The sequence below is a fragment of the Pinus tabuliformis genome, chromosome 1_2 (assembly GCF_031772625.1).
Source record: "Pinus tabuliformis cultivar Carrire ecotype Pingquan chromosome 1_2, CPIR1, whole genome shotgun sequence".
Classification (NCBI taxonomy): Eukaryota; Viridiplantae; Streptophyta; class Pinopsida; order Pinales; family Pinaceae; genus Pinus; species Pinus tabuliformis.
Genome location: NC_142298.1, coordinates 517840687 through 517848899, shown reverse-complemented (window position 1 = coordinate 517848899; position 8213 = coordinate 517840687).

Below are 8213 nucleotides of genomic sequence, written 5' to 3'. Positions count from 1 at the left end.
TAGGTGTGAAGAAGTATCTAACAAGATTATAATCAAGTCTTTGTCAATAAATCTGCCACTACTTCCACAGACAGGACGTGAATTGTCCAAATAACGATTATGAGTATTGGGTAGTGAAGTATAGATCTTGAGTTGAGCTCTTTAACAAAGTTTCTATTCCGCCTTCATATCCAAGAAAAAGAATGAAATCTTAAAATGTGATTTTGAAGTGGATATCTTAGTATCTTGTAGACTTGTAATGCTAGTAGAAGGATTCTAGTGCCAAAACATTAGCAACTTTAATGCCTACTTGTGGAGGGAATAGTTTTTGTAATTCTATGAAAAATCTATCGCTAGATGATGCTAGGAAACAATAGAACTAACTTCCAACATCCATTTAAATGGGTTGTATTTTTCTTTGAGCTTTGCTAATCCTCGAATAGTTTGCAGTTTTCATGGTGAAAGTAAGAAAATTAACTCACATTTACGTTGGGTTGTGTTATATTCTTTCCACAACTAGCCCACGTAGTTAACCGGGGGGTTAGAAGGGGGGTGAAGCCCCCCCTTCATGGCGCTGATTGCGTAGTGGGGGGGAGTCACAGGGGTTTTGAGGGGTGCAGGTAACCCCACTCTATGGGGTCTGGGGCAATGCCTCGGAAAATTTTGGTTCTGGACCCTATATTAAGTTGGGCGGACCTACCTATGGTTTTGTGCATGTTTTTGGCACATGGTTTTGGACGTAATGGTTTTCGGTCCATGGTTTTGGACGCGATGGTTTTTGGCCCATGGTATTGGATGCTTCAGCATGTATAAATATGTATTGTAACATTGAAAGGAACATAATCAAAAATCAAGCTGGTAGTCCCGTTTTGGTATCCACGGAAAAATATCTGTGTATATGTGTTTTATGTGTTATGCTCTCGCATTGTTTATTTTCTTTGTTTTAGAATTCGTATGCAGGTAATTTCTGTACGGGGTTAGAACCTACATTTGGTATCAGGGTTTTTTTGGCTTCAAGGGGACACCTTTGTTGCTTAGGGGTTTCGCTTGGGCATGTTCTAAACCCCATTCAGTGGGAGATCTGCGGGATCGATTCTGGTGGTGAAAGAAGATGGCAAGCAGTGGAAAGATAGAGATCGAGAAATTTAATGGTCAGAGTTTTGAGTCATGGAAACTCAAGATGGAGGATCTGTTGGTGGATAAAGATTAGTGGATCGCAGTAGATCCGGGTACTAAACCAATGGGAGTGTCTGATGAAGAATGGAAGAAGTTGGATTGGAAGGCAAAGAGCACAATACAATTATGTGTCTCAAAGTTAGTATTGCTAAATGTATCAGGGGAAGCTACAACGAAGGCTTTGTGGGACAAGTTAGGGACTTTGTACCAATCTAAGTCTATGGTGAATAAACTATTCCTACGGAAAAAGTTGTATAACCTGAGGATGAAAGATGGAGACTCGGTGACAGATCATCTGAATGTGTTTAATACTATGGTAAGTCAGTTATCGTCTGTTGATATCAAAATTTCAGATGAAGATAACTGCATTAGTTTGTTGTGTTCTCTACCAGATTCGGGGGATAGTCTGGCTATTGCAATAGGTAGCAATGCAACTTCCTTGTAGTTTGATGAAATGGTCTCATCCTTGTTGATGGAGGAGATGAGACGGAAGAATATGGAGAGCCAGAATGATGATGCCTTGTCTGTACGAGGACGGTCCAAGAACAGAAACAAAAATAAGTCATCGAGTGGGAGATCTAAATATCCAGGGAAACCTATAAAGGTGGTGCATTGGAAATGCGGAAAGGAAGGGCACTACAAAAGGGGCTGTAAATCTAAAGTTCCTAACAAAGGAAAGGGATCTAATGATGCTTCTTCTATAGAGGCGAAAACCACCTCATATGAAGGTGGGGATGTGTACTTGGCTTCTTCAAGTACAAATGTAGATCATGAGGCATGGTTGATTGACTCAGGTGCATCCTATCACTTCACTCCCCATAGAGAGTGGTTCTGCGAGTATGAGAAATACAATGGTGGTGATGTCTTCTTAGGGGATGATAAGAAGGCTAGAATTGTTGGTCACGGGAAAGTAAAGTTGAAGTTGCAAGGTGGAAGGGTTAAAACACTTCTGGGGTGTTTTGCATATTCTTGCATTAGCTAGAAATCAGATTTCTGTCACAGGGGCTTCACTCAATGAATCTATGACATATCATGTGTGTTCATGAAATATTAAAAAATACCCTTAATTTGACTACATATTGGAAAATACCTCTAAAAATCACATTATTTAACCCCTTGCCAATATAAACCCAATACACCTTCCCAATTTAAAACCCCCTACTTTCACTAGATATTGTAGGTATCCATTTTTTTGTTAACATTTTTTATACCCTTTATATTTTTTATACCTGCTAATATAAAAACCCTCTCCCTCCTATATATCCCACAATATATTATGTCATTTTTTCCTCAATAAATATCCCCCAATATGAACCCACTTGGTATGGTATTTCTCCCCAAGTGAAGCCCCCGTGATTTCTGTAAGCAAGCTGGATGATGCAAGTGTAAAAACAGTGTTCGAGAAGGATACTTGCAAGATGGTTCAGGGGGCACTAGTATTGATGCAGGAAGTTCGAATTGGAACACTGTACAAGCTGCAAGGTAGCACTGTTGTTGATGGGTGCAACAATTCAGTGGTTCTTGAAAGTGGAGCAAAAAATCTAGTGGTCTCTGGAGAGAAGACCATGATGTGGCATCAAAGGCTTAGACATATTGGAGAGAAGGGCCTTCGAATACTTCATGGTAAAGGTATGGTAGAAGGTATGAGTAATAGCTCTCTGGATTTTGATTTCTGTGAAAATTGTGTATATGGGAAGTAGAATCGGGTGAGTTTCCCCTCTGGTGGTAAGAGGGTGAAACAGATATTAGAGCTTGTGCATAGTGATGTGTTTGGACCTGTGAAGGTTCCATCACTGGGTAAGTTTGTGTACTATGTATCCTTTTGTCTAGTCAATTTAACGTCTTAAATTTCTCTACATAAATTATCAATCCGGGGATCGTAAACTGATGAAGTGTGGTGCACCATATGTGCTTAGTTAACCTTTTTCTTACTTTGTTGTTTTATAGTTTATGTTGTTTTTGGGGTTTTGTTCTTGTTGGTTTCCTAAATTGTTTAATGCAAATGGAAATCCTATTCTAAGGTATTAAGAATACTTTTAAAGGTCAAGTATGGATGTAGATTTCAAAACAAGGTTTATGTCCCTTATGGTAACTTCCAAAACTTAGCACTTCAAAAGATATCAAAACATGCTATTGATAAAATTAATACTTGAACAAGAATGTAAATATGCAGCTACTTAAATCAAACAAAAGATGAAATACTGATCATGAAATCACTATCTCTGCTGCCCATCTAATTACAAATAGAATCTAAACTATTGCACTCAAACAAACCAAAAATTGCAGACTAACGAAAGCAAGATCAATTTACTTCACTTATAATTTGATAGCTCGCCAAGTAGCTTTTCCGGGTTAAGCCATGACTCTAGAGATAACGTCAATAACATGAAGAATTGATATCTAAATTACCTACTTGCTAATGAAAATAAAATCAAGTCACTTCACTTATAATCCGATAACTCGCCAATTAGCTTTTCGAGGTTAAGCCATGGCTCTGGAGATAACGTCAATAACATGAAGAACCTGATATCTAAATTACCTACTTGCAAATGAAAGTAAAATCAAGTCACTTCACTTATAATCCGATAGCTCGCCAAGTAGCTTTTTGGGGTTAAGCCATGGCTCTGGAGATAACGTCAATAACATGAAGAACCTGATATCTAATTGCAGAGATGAAAGTAAAATCAAATCACTTCACTCATAATCCAATAGCTCGCCAAGTAGCTTTTCGGGGTTAAGCCATGGCTCTGGAGATAACGTCAAATGACATGAAGAATTTGATATCTAAACTAACTAACAACAACAAATAAATAAGACTGAAATCAAAGCATAACTGAAATTGAAAAGCTTAAGAAAAAGTTCAGCAGAGAGGCAAATCTCATGTCACTATTTGATGCAAAAACATGTAAAGAAAAACTAATCTACAATCAACCGGTTGAACAAACTTGCATGAATTAAAATTGCATCAATGGAAACTCTAATCTATCAAACTTGAAAGCAATCAAATGACATAATGAAATCAAAGCAAAATTACAAAATAAAATCTACTCTACCTTACATTCTAATGTGCTCCATGACATCTACTTCACATCTCCTTCCATGTTGAGAACATCAAAGCTTTATTCAAATTCTTCAAAATTACAAAGTAAAACAAAGCTCTCCAAAGGTTTTCAAAGCCATCAAGGAAGAACTACAAGCTCCAAGCCAAGCTAAGACTAACAAGCTAACAAGCTAACAAATGAAGGAGAGAGATCTCCTATTTATACAAAAAGATGAGAAGCCATATCATTAATGAGAGTCCATGAATCTCTACCTCTACCTTTAGAGTCCTAATCAAAATAGGAACTGATAAGACATGTCTTCTTAGAGTTTCAATACAATTAGGAGATGTGACACATATCCTCATGATCCCATGATTCTTTCCACTCAAATTCAATTTGGCTTTAGAGTGCCACATAAGGGTCTTCTAGAAGCATCCTTTTAACCTACACATGTCAACAATCTCAACGCACTTGTTAGGTATAAGCATATGCACATTATTTCCTAATTTTTAACCACAAATTCACTTAAAAAGGCTTATAATTAATAAAGTTTGGAAAAACATAAATGTGGCCCAATGATAATGAAAGTGGGATGAATGTGGTGACATAGTAGTGAAATGGAGGTGATATAATGGACATAATAGTGAAAGTGTAATGGAAATGAATGACATTTTCAAGACCCAACACCTTTATATATGACTTCTCGAGGAATACATGGATATATTTCCTTAATAATAAATCTAAAGTCTTTGACAGGTATAAAGAATTTAAGGCTCTGGTGGAAAACCAGACAGAGAAGAAGATAAAGGTGCTAAGGACAGATAACAATGGAGAGCTTTGTAGTAAGGAATTTGAAGAATTCTGTAAGAAGTGTGGTATAGCACGGCAAAAGACTACTCCATACACACCTGAGAAAAATGGAGTTGCAGAAAGAATGAACAAGACGTTGATGGAAAGGGCAAGAAGCATGCTCAGTGGTGCCAGGGTAGGACATGAATTATGGGCAGAGGCGGTGGAGACAGCATGTTACCTAGTCAACAGATTACCTTCATCAACGTTGGAGGATAAGACTCCACAATAGGTATGGACTGGTAAGAAACCCTCTCTTTCACATCTGAGGGTATTTGGATGTGATGCATATGTACATGTTCCAAAGGAGAAATGAACCACGTTGAATAGTAAATCTGAAAAATGCTTCTTTATTGGGTATAAGGATGGTTTAAAGGGTTATAAGCTTTGGAACCCAGTAACAAGGAAGGATGTGTACAGCCGAGATGTGGTGTTCAAAGAGGTAAAAGATGTTATTAAACATGAATTCTAACCAAAGGAACCTAAGAAGATAGATTTTGAGCTAAAGGAGGAAGAATCAGATTCTACAGCTGATCCGAATTGGATCCATGAAGAAAAATCAGAGAACCATGACTGTATCAAATCGGGACAAAACTTCGGTTTCATAAAATTAAGAGCAGTGATCAGAAACACCTCTAACCAGTGGCAGTTAGCAGCCAGAATGGAACGACAAGGACCTCGGTCAAAGCACGCTGACCGAGGCCCATGGATATTGCGTAGGAGGCGAAACTAGCCCCTTGGAGGCTCGGATCGGGAAAAGGAGGCAGTTTTGATGTGTGATTAGCGCTAATCGTGCATTGCTGAGAAAAACCCCTCGAGAAGGAGAGGCCCCGAGCGCTCGGTCGCATGAGAGTTAGGAAAACCGTGGGGAAAAATGCTAAAGGCAAAGGCAGGACCCGCGCTAAAAAAACTGGCAGTATTTATCGAGGGCACCCTTGGGCGGTAAGCAGTTTTAGCAAAAATGGAGTGATTCCATTCAACGGCCGACATGTGGCAAGCGGAGGAGAGAGAAAACCGCTACTCATCACGTGCTAACGGTTGAGCAAGTCAACCGTGCAAAATGTGCGAATGGCATCAGATCTAGAGGCCCCAGATCTAACGGCTGAGATTGCGCCCGATGGGAAAGCCAGAATCGATAGGGGATTAAGCCATGATCTATAAGAATTTGACGTCCAATTTGACCACCAAGGTGGTAGATGACTCATTCCACGACGTAATGGAAAAACCGAACTGACGAAGCAAGCTGGCGCAGTTGCAGGAGGACAAGTGGCCACTCCCTGTGAGCCTGATGATGACGTCGAGACAGGGAACTCCAAGCGAAGTTGTAGCAGGCGATCCGACGGGAAGTGGAAGGGGAATCGAACAGCCATGAGCTCGAATGGCTTTAAAGCCATGAACAAACAAAGCAGAAACCACCGAACACCAAATACGGGGAAGATAGAAGACAGAGAAAACAAAGAAAGACAGTGAAGCAAAAGAAGCAGAAAGAAGACAAAGGGCCGAGCTAACCAAAGGCAGCGTCGAGCACCAGAGAGCTTGAGAGATTCAAGCCATCCCTGAGAGGATCTGTTAGGACTGAGAACCATGCTGGGCTCCTTCCATTAGAGACCAGAGAAGTCAAAGAGCTAGTGAGGAAAAGAGTCTGTGCACTCTAGTGGCTTGGGGAATCCAAGAACCACCTTGCCAAGCAAATTCTGTTTCGGGAGACATAATAAAAGAAGGCCACCACTGAGAGCTGGACCGGAGATGTAGCCCTGGAGGATAGGGTGAACTCCTTATTATCTTGTGTTCTTATATTTTCTTACTATATTTCTCTGTTGTTTTCCATTTCAAGTGTCTGTGTATTTGCAATCTGATCAATCCGTTGCCTAAATAACATGGACACACACTAGCACATGAGTCTGTAATACCTTCAATTAATAAATCTTCATCTGAGATCACTCATAGGGTGATTATCAGATCAACAGTAGAGGAGGAATCAGAAGATGAAGAACCACAAACTCCAGGTGTAAGAAGATCAGTTCGAGAAAGAAGGCAGCCAAAAAGGTATAGTCCATCTGCTTTCTGTTCAAAATTTTCTTTATCTATTACTGATGATGATCCCAGAACTGTGAAGGAAGCAATAGATTCAGAGGATGGAAAACTCTGGAAAGAGGCCATGGTTGATGAAATGACATCTTTGCACAAAAATGAGGCTTGGGATCTGGTGGCATTGTTGGTTGGAAGGAAACCCATTGGCAGCAAATGGGTGTTCAAGAAGAAGAAAAATGCAGAAGGAAAGGTGGAGAAATACAAAGCTCGGTTGGTCGCAAAAGGTCATTCCCAGGTGCCGGGAATTGATTTTGGTGATATTTTTTTTCCAGTTGCCAAGGTAACTTCTATCAGATTACTTTTATCTGTTGTTGTTGCTTTTGGTTTTGAGGTAGAATAGATGGATGTGAAGACATCATTTCTTCATAGGGATCTGGAAGAGGAGATCTACAGGAAGCAACCTGAGGGCTTTGTGGTAAAGGATAAGAAATAACTGGTATGCAAGTTAAAGAAGTCTTTGTATGGGTTAAAACAGTCACCAAGGATGTGGTATTAGAAATTTGATACATTTATATGGGGACTTGGCTTCACCAAAAGCAAAGCAGATCACTGTCAGTATTTTAAATTAATTGGTGACCGTGTTATTTATCTGGTCTTGTATGTGGATGATATGTTGTTGGTTGGAAATGACAAAGAAATTATCCAAGATTTCCAAATTTGACATGAAAGATTTTGGTGCTGCAAACTATATTTTGGGCATGGAAATTAAAAGAGATCGGATAAAGAGGAAGCTCTGGTTAAACCAGAGGAATTATGTCGAGACATTATTGTAGAGTTTTAATATGCAGGATAGTAAATCTGTGAAGGTTCCTATTCCTGTAGGTGTAAAGTTATCTGCTAAATAGTGTCCCAAGACACAAGAAGGGGAAGAGGACATGTCCCGAGTTCCATATGCAAGTGCAGTCAGTAGCCTGATGTATGCGATGGTTTGTACTAGACCAGACATTACACATGCAATGGGAGTATTAAGCAGGTTTATGTCAAACCCAGGGAAGGAGCACTAGACAGCACTGAAGCGGGTTTTCAGGTATTTGCGTCGCACTAGTGATTATGGTTTGTGGTACCAAGGAAGACCAT